Source organism: Sphaeramia orbicularis, chromosome 14 (genome assembly GCF_902148855.1).
Source record: "Sphaeramia orbicularis chromosome 14, fSphaOr1.1, whole genome shotgun sequence".
Classification (NCBI taxonomy): domain Eukaryota; kingdom Metazoa; phylum Chordata; class Actinopteri; order Kurtiformes; family Apogonidae; genus Sphaeramia; species Sphaeramia orbicularis.
In genome coordinates, this window is record NC_043970.1 from 13,473,835 (window position 1) to 13,490,958 (window position 17,124).

The window sequence follows — 17,124 nt, forward strand, 5'->3', positions numbered from 1 at the left end:
AACTGATGTAGGTGCCAGGCACAACAAACCCCGCCCCTCGCACGTGCTGTAGCTTATTTTGGCATCAATCCAGCTGATGTCATCATGTTTATGCATGTGGTGATGTCAACATATCAATTGCCTCATATATGTGCCAAGTCTGAAGTAAATTGAGACAAAAGTGATGCTTTTTTATAGACATTGGAAATGTCGCCCATTAGAAATAAATGGGAGAAGAAAAAAGATTTTTAAAATTCATGAAAAATTTGAACTTTGACCTACTTTTCCCAAAATGTAACCACATCTATACTGGGTCACTGGCAATCTATAAACCCGATTTGGTATGAATTCAACCTCTAGTTTTGCTGCTACAGACATGTACATTTTTGCCCGTTATAAGTAAATGGAGAAAAAAAAAGATTTTAAAAATCCATAAAAAATTTTAACTTTGACCTACTTTTCCCAAAATGTAACCACATCTATTCTGGGTCACTGGCAATCTATAAACCCAATTTGATGTGAATTCAACAAAAATTTTTGCTGCTACAGACATTTGAAATTTTTTCCCATTATAAGTAAATGGGAAGAAAAAAGATTTTAAAAATTCATAAAAAATTTGAACTTTGACCAAGTGTTCCCAAAATGTAATCAGATCTATTGTAGGTTACTAGCAATCTATAAACCCAATTTGGTATGAATTCAACCAATAGTTTTGCTGCTAAAGTGTTAACAAACAAACTGAACTAAAAACAATACCCCTTACCTCCCATTCCGGGGATGGAATAATAATAAAATAAGAAGTTACTCACAGCATCAGTTAGAGTTAAAGATCGAAAACATATGTATCGCTGGAATAATTGTCCAATGGAAGGATCTGAAGTGTTTGCTCAGTTAAATACTGGTGGATAGTTTCTGTTTATCTGGACAGTGGAAATGAACATTTTACTATGGGTTGTTTGTTTTAGTGTATTCTTGGGGTCCCCAGTTAGCAGTTGTTAACATGTAAGAAGGAAGAGAGTTTAAGGATATATAATGTGATGCAGGTCCTATCAGCTCATTATGTTAGCTCTGTTTGTGCATGTACATATGAACAGTGTGCACATGTGTGTGTTGGTGAGGACAGATGTATAATATGTTTGTGTCTCTTCTGTTTTCTTATTCTCTTCTGTGTACATTTGCTAGCCTGGAGCTTATCTATTATTCATCAGCTCTTATAACTTCAGCTGTAATTATTTACCATATGACTTTTCCAATTGTACCAGCTGAGTTTCAGAATATTCACGAGGTTCATACTGTTGGATTAGAACTGGAATACGAGACCACCGATACTGGCAGCCATTGTATTTGTCTTTTAGTGTTTTGCAATGTGTCTGGCACCGCTCAGTGCCAATGGGCTGCAGCAGTCTGTAGGTGTATGTGCTTTGGTGGCAAGAAAACACAACCACATAGGCAAACACGTAAACACTATGTTTATCGTGGATTAGAAATAAGACAGAGAAGATGAACATTAAGCTACACTGAACTGAAATCATTTAGGCTGACCATACTTCATTAGCTGGCAAACAATCTGCAGAGAAGGCTTGTCAGTTTTTTGTTGTTTTTTTTAAAAATTGAGATAGTAAGTAGGTCTAAGGCTTACGAATCTCACACTGAATCATTTATTTCTTCTCTTAATCAACAGCACATTCCCTTGTTTGATATTACTTGATTTTCTCACACATTCTTATTATTTTATCTGATGCACTGCTCATGTATAAGTTTCTTAATCCAGACCTTTAACATGAAATAGCCTCTGACTTCCAAAAGAGAAAAGGCTACTCTGATTTATTGTGGTATTTCAGTTTTGGTCAAATGAAGTGAAAAAAAAAAGCTTGCAGTCAAAGTTGCCTCCCTCAAGCAACACAAGTTGGATAAAGTTTTTAACTCTTTTTTTTTTTTTTTTTTTTTAAGAGTTTTTTAATGCCTAAAAACAGACATACGTAATTTAAGACTAAAACTAACTGGGAACTGATTTGACCATATGAGCCACATTACTGCTGAATGTCATTAAATGATGTATAACATTAATTAAAAAGACAAAATAAAAGGAATATCACTTAAAAAGCAGCTAACATGGCTGCTTCTGCAATTACTGACATGAAATGGGAAACTCTAGAGGCATGTTTATGTAATTTCAAGATTGCCTGTATGTGTCTTCACAGTTGGAGCCTTTTAAATGCACTTAACATGACAAACTGAGACATATACATGACCCATAGATGTTATAGATTCACATAAGATAGCCTGTTTATATGTTTGTATGTTCATTAGTTCGTTATGTTTGTCTCATACATATGCGCTGCACAGGCTCCTATAGTTTGTTATTTGCATTACTGTGCACACTGCTCCATGCACATCACCAGTCCTAACTCCAGGGCTTTCCGAGTGTGTGGGTTCAGCTCTTTTCAATCCTTGCTTCGCTCCTTCTCTAAAAAGGGAGAAGCCTGCAGGCTTGAGCTGTGACATGTCAGATGACATGGCTGTGTTGGCAGGCATCAGGGTAGCTCTTTGTGGCTAACCCTCTTAGTGACAGTCTCTTAACTGTTTCTATTAATTGATAGGGACTGTAAGCGATCAAGCAGATCCTGACAGATCATTTGTACGAAAGCAGGCATCTGGTGGCTCCCAGTCTCTGCATGAAAATCAATAGGTAATATAGGGAAGTAAGAACTCGTAAAGTCTGTACTTGTGTTTCTGTGTGAGTACATGTGCAAATGTTAATAAGCATATGCAAACAGAAGAGCGTCTGAGCACACAACCATGTTTATAAATGAGCACAGTGAGTGGGGAGAGTGATAAAAGGATTGAGATGGCGATACAGCACTCACTGTGGGTTGTCACTGTGATTGATCGATGACATCTGTCACCAAACGTGATCGGTGCAAACAGTTAAGTAGAATTTACAATGACTGCATTTGAATTTAGAAGAGCAGTTAGGCAGCAACACTGAAAGTTTCTGATGGCAAGAATGATCGGCAGCTTTTAAATACAAAGCTAATAAAATATGACGAATTCCTTTTCTGTGTGACAAAGGCGCACGATATTGCTCTGCTGTTGGTGGTGTGCTCTCTGTAATCGACTTCAGGCGGTCATATCTTTCCTATTGCCAACAGGACTACCACAAATTGAATGTCAGCCTTTACAAACACAATATTTCTCAATTTTCTTCAAAGTCTACACAGGCTTGTCTGACCATGTGAGTAGTAGTCAATGCTTAGCTGTTGTGTCTCGAAAAAATATTCCTCTGATAATAGTGGAACGCATGAAAAACCGCATCAAAACACCATTAAAACTATGTATTAGTGTTGAGTTGAATTATTTAAGCAACTGATCAGTACTACCAAATATTCATTCATATTCAGAACTTTAACTCTGAAAATGTCAGTTTGTTTACAGAATTCAGCTGTTAAAAACATCTGAAAAAAAGCTGTTTTTTTTTTTTTTTTTGTTTGTTTGTGTTTTACTTTTTCAACATAACCATTACACTAAACTGGCAATTTTTAGGTTATATTAGATGAAAGAGAGCATCTTCTTAACATGCGGCTAAAACGCTACCCAAACTACATTGTTGGGAATAAAGCTGAAATAAAATATTTTTACCTCTTCTCATGAAATTATCAAGACAATGGGATTTATTCTTGATAGATAAAGTGTAACTGGGACTCAGTATATAATCATTGCTACTGGTCAAAAGGGATTACTAATGTGTATAAATAAGAATAAAAAGAGGAAGTTGTCTGAAATCAAAATTATTCCAACTTTATGGCCAACAGTGTACATCAGTTTAAACCTGTAGCCCTAAACTGAGTGAGTTGTGGGTCAAATACTTGACAGGATTTTAGAATTACTGAAAAAAAACTCCATTATCTTTCAGTATATGATCATTTAAGTGCTCTCAGAGAAAACAAGACTTTTACAGAGGTCTATGGACCCTCTTTTCTGGCTGCAAAAAATCTACTTATTGAGGCACAATCACAGGGGTTTTCAAACAGATGGGGGTGAAATTCACGATGGACAGCTGTGAGTCCTTCTTTGCCACAGAGGTCTGCACTGGGGGTCGAGTATATTCATTTTTATTCCTTTGACTTGGACTGGGAGGATTAGGAGTTGCAGAAGGAAGGTGTATATTTTCATATTCTGGTGTTTCCCCCCTGATTTCAGCTTCTGTAGGTTTAAGAGGTTAATTCTGTTTGGACAAAATGCTGCTCAGTTCCTCAATGAAAAGGTCTAATTTCTATTTTTCAGTGTGTACATACACTTGGAAAACACATACAAAATTTCATCACACATTCACACACAGGCACACCACTCTCCAACATCCATGTCAATACAAACATTATTTTAAGCTCACACGCTGCCCTACAATCTCCCACAATAGAAAAAGTGTACTGAGGAAAATAACATGTTTTTGTGCCACTGGGCAAAGATGAGAAAATAGCAAATGGAAAATAGTAAAAAATACAATTTTGAAGCCAGCACTTTGAATTGAAAGCCTGACACAATAGAATGCTTGAATTTATGCTGTAATGGCATAAAAACTATTTCGGTGGACTTAAATGGGAATATATTTGTCCATTAGGGGCTGAGTGTTATTATTTTGGGTGATGTTTATTATGGAGATGTTTATAACAAGAGATGAAGTTCATTCATTCATTCATTATCTGAACCCACTTTATCCTCACTAGGGTCGGGGGGGGGAGTGGCTGGAGCCTATCCCATTATCCCAGCTACTTATACGTGAAGGCGGGGTACACCCTGGATGAGTCGCCAGTTCATCGCCAGTTCATTTCACATTCACACCTATGGACAATTAACCAATTAACCTATCAGTGGATGTCTCTGGATGGTGGGAGGAAGCCAGAGTACCCAGAAAGAACCCACACAAATATAGGGAGAACATGCAAACTCCACACAGAAAGGTCTCTGGTTTAATAAACGATCAAAAATGTGAATAACCTGAACAAATACAAACAATCTAAAATGTTGTGCAAAGTGTAATTTAACAATATTCTGCCTGTTACTTAATGTTTTTTTTTTTGCCTTTGTGGATCCGATCCATAATGCACATGTATAAATGATAAATTGAGGCATAATATTGATAAAATTGTACTTTTTAGATTATTCACATCTTTTCTGTTTGGAAAGATTGTAATATTTTCATAATTTGTTATTTTTTGGTACTGAAAGAAAGAGAAAACTTTAGAGTTGTCATTATGTATAGCTTATTCTGTTATTATTTTACTGGTCAGGCCCACTTGAGATCTAATTAGTCTGAATGTGGCCCCTGAAAGGAAATGCGTCTGACATCCCGATATTAGACCTCACTGCAAAAACAGTATCTTCTAGTAAGATTTACTGAGATAAAAGAGAAAGTTTTTTTCCAGATTAAACACATTTTTATATTGTTTTTATACAAAAAGGACACGAAAATTACACGTTACAATTTCTTCAAATATCTTTTTATTCTGTCTGAGGTAGAACAGATCAGTGCATGTCTCTGGATGGTGGGAGGAAGCTGGAGTACCCGGAAAGAAGGGGAGAACATGCAAACTCCACACAGAAAGGTCCCTGGTTTAATAAACTATCAAAAATGTGAATAAACTAAACAAATATGAACAACCTAAAATGTTGTGCCAAGTGTAATTTTAACAATATTCTGCTTGTTACTATATGTTTTTAGCCTTGGTAGATCCGATCCATAATGCACATGTATAAATAATAAGTTGAGGCATAACATTGATAAAATTGTACTCATCTTTTCTGTTTGGATAGATTGTAATATTTTCATAATTTAATGTTATTTTTTTGGTACTGAAAGACAGGGGAAAATTTAGAGTTGTTATTATTTATAGGTTATTCTGTTATTATTTTACTGGTCCGACCCACTTGAGATCTAATTAGTCTGAATGTGGCCCCTGAAAGGAAATGAGTCTGACATCCCTGTATTAGACCTCACTACAAAAACGGTGTCTTCCAGTTTCTGTGCTTAACATGTGTAATTCTTATAAATGGGTGCTTCTCTGAAACTGGTCCCTAAAAATAGGACATGGGGCTAAAAATTCAAACCAGATGTAGACTAATGTTATAAAGCAAGTTTGGAAGCACTTTTGGTATTTTTTAAAAATAAAGATTTCACTGGTCTACAAGGAAAATGCTTCCAGAATAAAAGTAATGAAATTTTACCACATGAGAGTCACTGATAAAGAAAAATCAAGTCAAAAATGCTGGTTGGCTGAACTTTCCAAGATACAGCCTTGGGTCAAAATGTGAAATTCAAGAATTAACGAGAGAATAGGTTTGACTCAAAAGGAATATTTGTCTCAGAGCTACAAGATCTACTTCAAAACACCGTCTGCACATTAGAATACATTCACTTTACAGGTTCTATTTAGTGGAAGATTTATAAAACTATTATATAAATGTACATAAACCAATATATATGTGTAATAACACTTAATCATATACCTCGAAAACATCAGCAAACCGGCACTTTTGTCATTTATTTTCCAATTAATCTTATTAAAATACATAACATTTAGCACATTTAATCTCTGAAGCAAATCATTTCTAAAAAACTGTAGACCAGTGTTTACAGAGATAAAAGAGAAAGTTTTTTTTTTTTTTTTTTTTCCAGATAAAACACATTTTTATATACAGGGTGGGGAAGCAAAATTTACCATGAACATTTAGTTGTTTTTTCTCAGCAGGCACTACGTCAGTTGTTTTGAAACCAAACATATATTGATGTCATAATCATACCTAACACTATTATCCATACCTTTTCAGAAACTTTTGCCCATATGAGTAATCAGGAAAGCAAACGTCAAAGAGTGTGTGATTTGCTGAATGCACTCGTCACACCAAAGGAGATTTCAAAAATAGTTGGAGTGTCCATAAAGACTGTTTATAATGGAAAGAAGAGAATGACTATGAGCAAAACTATTACCAGAAAGTCTGGAAGATACTATTAAAGAAGAATGGGAGAAGTTGTCACCCGAATATTTGAGGAACACTTGCGCAAGTTTCAGGAAGCGTGTGAAGGCAGTTATTGAGAAAGAAGGACACATAGAATAAAAACATTTTCTATTATGTCAATTTTCTTGTGGCAAATAAATTCTCATGACTTTCAATAAACTAATTGGTCATACACTGTCTTTCAATCCCTGCCTCAAAATATTGTAAATTTTGCTTCCCCACCCTGTATATATATTTTTTTTATACAAAAAGGACATGAACATTAGGCGTTAAAGTTTTTTCAAGTATCTTATTATTCTCTCAGAGGTAGAATAAATCAGTGCATGTCTTTGGTTGGTGGGAGGAAGCCGGAGTACCCGGAGAGAACCCACGTAAACACAGAGAAAACATGCAAACTCCACACAGAAAGGTCGCTGGTTAAGAGATGAAGTTGAACATCAAAAAAAAAAGAAAAAAGAAAAGAAAAAGAAAGATGACAAGACCAACAAACATAAAATTTAAGGATTTCTTATCTAAATCTTTACTTAGGAGCATGCTGAAGTAAAACTCTAATTTACAGTATATGTATATATGTAAATGTCACGTCCATTAGGTGAAAGTAAGTGTCCCTTTCACTCCATAGACATGAATATACAGCTCAAGTGGCCTGGAGTGAAAGCAGATAGCAGTGCATGACATTCCCCTTTTCTCCTTTTGTGGCTTTGATTTTATGAAAGAAAGCCCTCCTGCAAAGATGAGCTGGACCAGAAGAAAAGAGTGTCTGTCTGTGTGTGTGTGTGTGTGTGTGTGTGCGTGTGTGTGTGTGTGTGTGTGTGTGTATATATATATATATATATATATATATATATATATATATATATGCAGGTGGATGTGTGTGTGGACTTCTGTGGGGATACAGGCGTACAAGTGTATAAATGTGCAATGGCAGCAGTGCCTACCGACTGGGGGCTATTTTAATGAATAGCACCATTCAGGGCGAGACATGAAGGAAACAATTTTACAGAAAACACTTCCTCCCATGAAGGGCCCCAGCTGGTTGGCTGACTGGTTGCTGGCTGGCTGGCTGGCTGGCAGGCTAACTGGTGTATGTGTGTCAGAGTGGGTACAGCAGGCGATAAGCCCTGCTCCTCTTTATTGCCCATCAGAGTGCCAGGCTTGAAAAACAACTTCCCCATTGTTGCTCATAAATCAAAACCACTAAATGCTGTTTCCAACTCAATTCCTATTTTCTAGTGTGGGGCCGTAGCCATAACTTTGGTGTAATGATCATTCAATTACAGGCCACTCAAACAAGGAGGCGAAGAAGACCGATATAAACAGCGATGCCCTATCTATCATATTTCTCTGCGCGGCCCTCTGGGAAATGTAACACGCGCCATCCTTACCTAGTTTGTATCAGCTTGTGTGAAAACATTTCTCACACGTTTACCTGGGTTTGTACACTGTTTTTGTGCACAATCAAGCAGAGGAACTGGGTCACTTACTGTACAAACCCTGGTAAGATAAATACTTATAATACCGGCTTTCTTTTCTTAACATCCCTGAATTCACATACATACTTTTTCTTTTACTCCTTCCTTTCCACATTTTTCCCTCAATCTCCATGTTGCCATCTCTCAAAAACACCCGAGCACACCCTCCCCTTCGATACCTCCTCCTCCATCTTTCCCTCCTCTCCCCCGTGTGCAGTGAAAAGCCTCTGAGGAGAGTGGTGTCCCTCTGCCTTAGCTGCTCAGCATTAATCATCCAGTCATCGTAAAGTAGGGAGGAATCTTGTCCCTGTAGGACTCTACTCATGTCGTGTCTATCTGTCATCCTTACTGACTGTATAGATGCATATTGAGCATCTGTTTCCCTGAGTAAATACAGTTAAAGGACAGCAGGGCAGCCTCTTCTAAAGAGAAATGGTCCCATCACTGAAGGGTTACAAGTTCAACTGCCGAAAGGCCACATCTGAGTGGATGTGCAGCTGTATGTCCAGTATAACAGAGCAAGACACTGAATGTACGACGGTGTATTTTAAGTCATATTGTCAACTGTGAATGTGACATGTATGTATTAGGGGCGGCCATGGCTCAGGAGGTAGGGGTCGTCCAGTAACCGAAGGGTTGGCGGTAAGGGTGGGCGATATGGAAAAAAATCATATCACAATAATTTTTTTCATATCAGACGATATGTATCACAATTAGGGCTGGGCGATAAAACGATACCGATATCTACCGTGATACAACTTTTCCTCGATAGAAATATGAGACATCCCAGATAGCAAAATCATTATGGCTTAAATCTGGCCCAAAACCGGCATGCCATTTGGCAAAGTTCTGGATGGATGTATGGGCCCTAAATGGCCAAAAATAGGCAAGCCAAAATCAAACCAGAAGGAAGCCAAAATTCACCCAAAACTAATTGCAGACTTCCAAAATATAGCCGCGATTGTCCCAGAAAAGCCCCAAATCCCTTAATCCAGCCAAAAAGTAGCCAAAACTGACCCAAAGAGAGGCCAAAAGAGAGGCCAAAAGGAGGCCAAAATTCACCCAAAATCTGTGTTGATCATGCTTTTAAAATGAAGTGGGGTTTTGTTCTGGGTAGAAATTCCCACTCTTTGCGCAGTGTTTTGGCTTTACAGAAATATGCCAAAACACAACCAAAACACATCCATATATGGAATAAGATGTTGCTGCCCTTTAGTCAATTTTCTGGCTTGCCATAAACATGCCATACCATCCCTATGCTTGATCCTGCTCTTTGCCCAGTCTTTTGGTTAACCAGACATATGCCATAACTCAGCCATATATTGCTGGTGCCTCCATATCTATTATCGATAAACTTAATCATACCACAGTAAAGCCAAAAGGCTTTCATAACACCAAAAGAAAGCCAAAAATGCTAAATGCATGCCATAATACTGCCAAAATATTTGCTATCTGGGAGGCTCAATATCATTTTGATGGAATTTATTTGTCCATGTTTTGACAGACATAAGAACAGCCAATCATAATTAAGAGGAGTACCAAACGAATACATGTAGCGTATGTGAAGAACACAAACACTGTGGTAAAGTTGGCAAGAGAGACACAGATTCGCACTTCACAACGCAACAGATCATCGGTCAGCAACCACTGAGACACAAATGGCGGCTCTATACGGCTTTGGTAACAGAGAGGAAACTATCAGTTGACGGCCTTAACTTGAATGTGGAGCCAGTTAGTGAGTGCTAGTTTAGGGACCGTCTGCAAAGTGCTAACCAGAAAATTTGATTTATATCATGATACATATCAGTATCGTCTGATATGAAAAAAAATTATCATGATACGATTTCTTCCCCATATCACCCAGCCCTAATGACAATATATATCAAAACGTTATTTGTGTCAAGCTTAAATTTTCTGTTACTCATAAGTTAGTTGTGAAAACATCAGAAGGTTATTTTTGATTTAGATACGATTTATTTTCTGTCAGAGGTTGAACATGACAAATGTGCTGAAGAACATTAACCAGCTGTTTCAGATAAATAAAACAGGTACATATATTTAAAACTAAACTAAATGTCTGACCAGCAGGCAAAAGTTTTCAAGTTTTAAAAGAGAACACAAACAAAACAGACCATCTTCACCAAACAATGCTAGGGGTATATAAGTGGGGGTGCGTTCCTTAAGTACCATCACCGTTGTAAACCGAAAATGAAACTTAACATGCGTTGAATGTCTGACTCCCAGTTTTTATGCTTCTGTTGTACATCGGAACCGAGGGAACACTCATTACCTCCCGGTGCAGCCCAAACAGTGTGTGTGCTGGCTGCTCTTACGCCTGTGCTGTGTGCATCAACCTAACTTGCTGTTGCTCTAGTATGATTGGTTCGGCGCGGTGGTACTTAATTATGATTGGCTGTTCTTACATTTGTCAAAACATGGATGAATGAATTCTATCAAAACTGTATCGAACATGTCTCATGTTTCTATTGAGGAAAAATTATTTTGTGATATATATTGTTGTCGTTTCATTGCCCAACTCTAGTTGGCGGTTCAAATCCCACTCTATCCTAGTAATGTAGAGTTGTGTCCTTGGGAAAGATACTTCACCCATCTTGCCTCCAGTGTCACTCACACTATGAATATATGAATGCTTATTAATGTTCGGTGGTGGTTAGAGGGGCTGTGTGGTGCAAATTGTCAGCCATGCTTCTGTCAGTGGATACAGATATAGTTTACCCCCACCAGAGTGTGAATGTGAGAGCGAATGAATAATGGATCAATAATGTAAAGCGCTTTGGATGCCTTCAAAAGCACTATAGAAGTCTAATCCATTACCATGAGGTTTGAGCATGAACTATTTTAAACAGTTGCTCAAATTAGATGTTACACACCAGGCATACACAGCAATCACACCAGTTAGATCTACAAAAACAGCAGTAAAAAAAAAAAAAAAAAAAAAAAAAAAAAAAATATATATATATATATATATATATATATATATATATATATATATATATATATATATATAGTCATTTTTAATCTACATTAATGTTATGTTTTTCAGTGAATTGTTCAGACCTTTGCTGGGATGTTCTTCCACTCTTCTGTGGTGATTTCTCTGAACTGCCTGATGTTCCTCCACCTTGTGTTAGAGGACATCCCACGAGGGCTGTACAGGTTTCAGATCAGTTCAGAAAGACAATAGTTTGCTTGGAGCGATGCTGTGGGCCACTGTCTTGCTGACCTAACCATCACAAGAAAGGAACCATTTTCTCCTTCAGATTTGTACAGAACATAGTGGAATCCATAATTCTGATCAACTTGTTTGGAACGGGTCATCATGTTTGGAGCTTCATGATGCTGACACTGGAGATCTCAAATACATTGATGACATTATGGATTCCACTCTTGTATTATTGTAAAGGAGAAAATGGTCCCTTCCATGTGAAGGTTAGGTCGCAGAGTTCTATATCAGCGCAGCAGTGGTCCACGGCATCACTCCAAGCAGACCTGTGTGACCCAGCATGGCCCCTGATCTGAACCCAATCCAGTACTTGTGAGGCCTGGACTGCAGGGTTACAGAAGAGTGAAAGAACAAGCACAAGTCCCAGCAAAGACTTATAAGCTTTATTTGAACTCAGTGCCCAAAGGGATCAAGGCTGCTCTGAAAAAGAGAAAAATCTAAAAGATTATATTGACACTGGCACAGATTCTAAGTCACTGGATGCATGTTTCTTACAGCTATTTTCAGCAATCTCAATTTTATCTGTATTTTACTTTGTGGAATAGCAGTTTTGTTTGCACAAGCAAATTAGAAAATGTTCACTCTGTAATATATTCCACTGTATATTTTATATTTCTGTGCACACATTTATACTCTCACTTTCACCACAGTACCTTGTTTTGTTTTCCAGAAATTCAGAAATCAGTGATAAGGTTTTTTTGTTTTTTTTTTCTTACTGTTGACTCTGTTTGTTCTTCTTTGGTATTTGACATATTATTGATGTAGACTTTATTGCCCCCTGCTGGTTTAGGCAGTCTTACTTTTGCATTTGTCATTGAATGAAAGTCGTGTACACTTGTTTCACCAGTCTACAAACAGAATCTACAAAAAAATGCAGATGCACAGGTATACACATTAGTTGTAAATCTTTCTGGTGAATGCAAAGACGCAGGGGCACAAATTTATACATGTTTAAATCTACTTCATTTGACAATCAATGTACACATACCACACTGGATTGTTGGACTGTAACAAACTATACATTTCAAACTTTACTAGTATTTGACTGAATTATATATTTAAGTAACTGCTGCTGTCACAGTTTTACAGTTTGAGTCCAAAGAGTGTTTGTCTGTACTACCTTTATAGAGATTCTATGTAGTATTGATATGGTAAGCTCTCAGCAGCAGGGGGAACACAACACACAGCTACCAAAACCAGGGTGCAATTTGTCAAGAAAAACAGAGGTTTTTTTTTTTTTTTTTTTGAGTAGGGGTGGGAAGGTGTATGTGGGGTAGGAGCAGCAGTTATATACTGGTGTGAAACGGAAGTGAAACATTACACACTTTCAACGTCCAACTTCCAGGTTCTGTTCCTCTATTATGTAGCGGATCTTACACAAAATTTTCACAACTTCTAATATCAACTTCTGTATCCACTGGACCCCCTCTACTCTATGAGCCCCTCACAAATGCTGGGCCCCATGAATTTGTCACGTTTACCCCCCTTTTATGGTGCCCCAGTGCATGGGGACGTTTGCAAATTCTGAGACTGCCAACAGTTCGGTTTCAGTAATGTAGGATATAGATGTAAGAGAAGTCCGTCACAACCTGCCTGTTATTTCAGTTGGTTGGTTGCCCCCCCCCCCCCCCCCCCCAGGATGAAATTCATCGAGCAGAAGTAGGGATGTAAAACAGAGGGGGTTTGATCTCCCCCATTCCCCCCAACAAATTGTACCCTGTACACATATATATATATATATATATATATATATATATATATATATATATATATATATATATATATATATATATATACATATATATATATGGTACACGTACTGAACCGTTTTGGTACACACCTGTTCAGTTCGATACACAGCTGTACCAAATACCAGTTTGCCCTCTTGTTAATGCTGCACTTCATGTGGAATTTTTTTGTTGTTATTTTTATGCAGAATGTGAACTGACAGAACTGTGATTAGATTTTTGTTGTTTGTTCAAAACTACCTGTCAGGGAAAAGTGCAATACTAATATTTAAAATACATTTAGTAATATTAATAATTTATTTTATTTTCTATTTGATTTATAGCAACAGAATTATATTATTCCTGTTTTTCTATATTCTATTGTGTCCAAAAATTCGGGGAAAAAATGTTCAAAAATTCATAAATGTATTAAAGACATTTTGAGGGGTTTTCTTTCTTCCTGTACTGACCCGGAAAAAAACACGAACTGTGGCTTTCAAAACCGAAAACATACCGAATTGAAAATTTTGTGTACCGTTTTATATATATATATATATATATATATATATATATATATATATATATATATACATATGTGTATATACATATATATATATATATATATATATATATATATATATATATATATATATATATATATATATCGCATTTTCTTTATTTTCATGACTATTTTCATTGTAGATCCTCACTGAAGGCATCAAAACTATGAATGAACACATGTGGAATTATGTACTTAACAAAAAAGTGTGAAATAACTGAAAACATCTCTTATATTCTAGTCTCTTCAAAGTAGCCACCCTTAGCTCTGATGACTGTTTTGCACACTCTTGGCATTCTCTTGATGAGCTTCCAGAGGTAGTCACCTGAAATGGTTTCCCAACAGTCTTGAAGAAGTTCCCAGAGATGCTTAGCACTTGTTGGTCCTTTTGCCTTCACTCTGTGGTCCAGCTCAACCAAACCATCTCGATTGGGTTCAAGTCCGGTGACTGTGGAGGCCAGGTCATCTGGTGCAGCACTCCATCACTCTCCTTCTTGGTCAGATATCCCTTACACAGCCTGGAGGTGTGTTTGGGGTCATTGTCCTGTTGAAAAATAAATGATGGTCCAACTAAACGCAAACCGGATGGAATGGCATGTCGCTGCACGATGCTGTGGTAGCCATGCTGCTTCAGGTTGCCTTTAATCTTGAATAAATCCCCAACAGTGTCACCAGCAAAGCACCCCCACACCATCACACCTCCCCCTCCATGCTTCACGGTGGGAACCAGGCATGTAGCATCCATCCGTTCACCTTTTCTGCGTCGCACAAAGACACGGCGGTTGGATCCAAAGATCTCAAATTTGGACTCATCAGACCAAAGCACAGATTTCCACTGGTCTAAAGTCCATTCCTTGGGTTTCTTGGCCCAAATAAATCTCTTGTGTTTGTTGCCTCTCCTGAGCAGTGGTTTCCTAGCAGCTATTTGACCATGAAGGCCTGATTCACGCAGTCTCCTCTTAACAGTTGTTGTAGAGATGTGTCTGCTGCTAGAGCTCTGTGTGGCATTCATCTGGTCTTTAATCTGAGCTGCTGTTAATTTGCAATTTCTGAGGCTGGTGACTCAGATGAACTTATCTTCAGCATCAGAGGTGACTCTTGGTCTTCCTTTCCTGGGGCAGTCCTCATGTGAGCCAGTTTCGTTGGAGCGCTTGATGGTTTTTGCGACTGCACTTGGGGACACATTGAAAGGTTTTGCAATTTTCCGGACTGACTGACCTTCATTTCTTAAAGTAATGATGGCCACTCATTTCTCTTTACTTAGCTGATTGGTTCTCGCCATAATATGTATTCTAACAGTTGTCCAGTAGGGCTGTCAGCTGTGCATCAACCTGACTTCTGCACAACACAACTGATGGTCCCAACCCCATCAATAAGGCAAGAAATTCCACGAAGTAACCCTGATGAGGCACATCTGTGAAGTGGAAACCATTTCAGGTGACTACCTCTTGATGCTCATCAAGAGAATGCCAAGAGTGTGCAAAGCAGTCATCAGAGCTAAGGGTGGCTACTTTGAAGAAACTAGAATATAAGAGATGTTGTCAGTTATTTCACACTTTTTTGGTAAGTACATAATTCCACGTGTTCATTCATAGTTTTGATGCCTTCAGTGAGGCTCTACAATGAAAATAGTCATGAAAATAAAGAAAATGCGAAGAATGAGAAGGTGTGTCCAAACTTTTGGCCTGTACTGTATATATAGTTGATTAGCTCATACATGATTCAGTAAAACCACAAGTCATCTCAATTTTGTGAACAGTTTGTGTTGTCAATAGCCGCACTAAAGGTCTGTTTGGATTCGTCCAAACAAGGTCACAGTTAAGTCTGAACAAACAATGAACTTAGCAAACATAATATCATCACATCACATGAGTTGAAGACACACTGTGATTTCAGCATTTAACTCCATTCTTTTTATTCAGAGCTGTGTTCATTTGTGAAAACAACAGTACTTCTAGATTTTAATGGATTACATTTATATAGCACATTACTATTTTGCATACTCGAAGCGCTTACATTAGATCAATTATTCATTCACTCCACATTCACACACTCATGGTCTAAACTCCATCTGTATCCACAGCTGCCCTGGGGCCAGGCTGATGGAAGCATGGCTGCCAGTCCACACCAAACAGCCCCTCCAACCACCAAACATTCACATGCATTCATTCACCAGTGTGAGTGACACTGGGGGTAAGGACACAACAGCACATGACAGTGACGGAGTGGGATTCGAACCTCCAACCCTCTGGTCATTGAACAACCTGCTCTACCTGGGTCAGCTGTAGCTCAGGAGTACATTGTATCATTTGTCACTATCTTTGACTTTAAAAGTTGTTTCTTAGTGGTTCTCATCTTGCTTTGTGACTTTGTTTCGCTGTGGTCAAAGGTCCCCTGGCCTCAGTTTTCCTCACCATGGGAGACCAACAAAGTGACCCACTACTCCCTCTAGTGGTCACATAAATTCTCTGGCCCTTTGGTTTAAATATATTCAGTTCATCTTTCTGCAGTTCAATATTTTGACAAGTTTGGCATGACTTCAGAGCTCTTTATTCTCAGCACTAATGATAATTCCCTCAGTAACCAAATCTCTCCCTAAATCCCTCTGCGCCTTCCTAAAAACCAAAACCTACAGCGAAATGGCATTATTTTTTTTTAAATTTATTTATATTTTTTTTTGCCAGCAGTCATGTAAGTTCTCTGGCTGAAAATGGCTTTCAGCCCTGTCAAAAGTGTCTCCAGCTTTAACACATCAGGCGGAGGAGGTGGAGGTGTGAACTACCTGGCAGAGGTTCCCAGACAAGTTTCACAAGGTCTTTGTGAACAACATTGGCAGCTCGGGACTGAATAAATTCAAAATTTAAATTCAGCTCTGGAACGGATGCCAGGCTTCACAGCGAGCCTGAACTGGAGCACGCTGTTACATCACACCAACATACAGGCAGATGTGGACGGATGTGAAATGGAGTAGGTGTATCTGTAGGTGTGTGTATACATATAGTGTATGTTTGAATGTGATAAAATATGCAAAGAGAAAGACCTCTATTTACCAGGGTGACAGTTTCCCTCTTGTGCCTCCAGTATCAGATGCACACAAACATGCTAAATTGTACACAGTTGTCACATTTT

At 38.0% G+C, this 17,124-nt stretch overlaps 1 protein-coding gene across 2 annotated transcripts in view; it reads left to right on the top strand.

The window, feature by feature from the left end:
* Window positions 1–17,124, top strand: part of gabra6b (gamma-aminobutyric acid type A receptor subunit alpha6b) — a 47,291-nt gene that overhangs the window by 26,430 nt on the left and 3,737 nt on the right. The gene's annotated exons all lie outside the window — the stretch shown is intronic.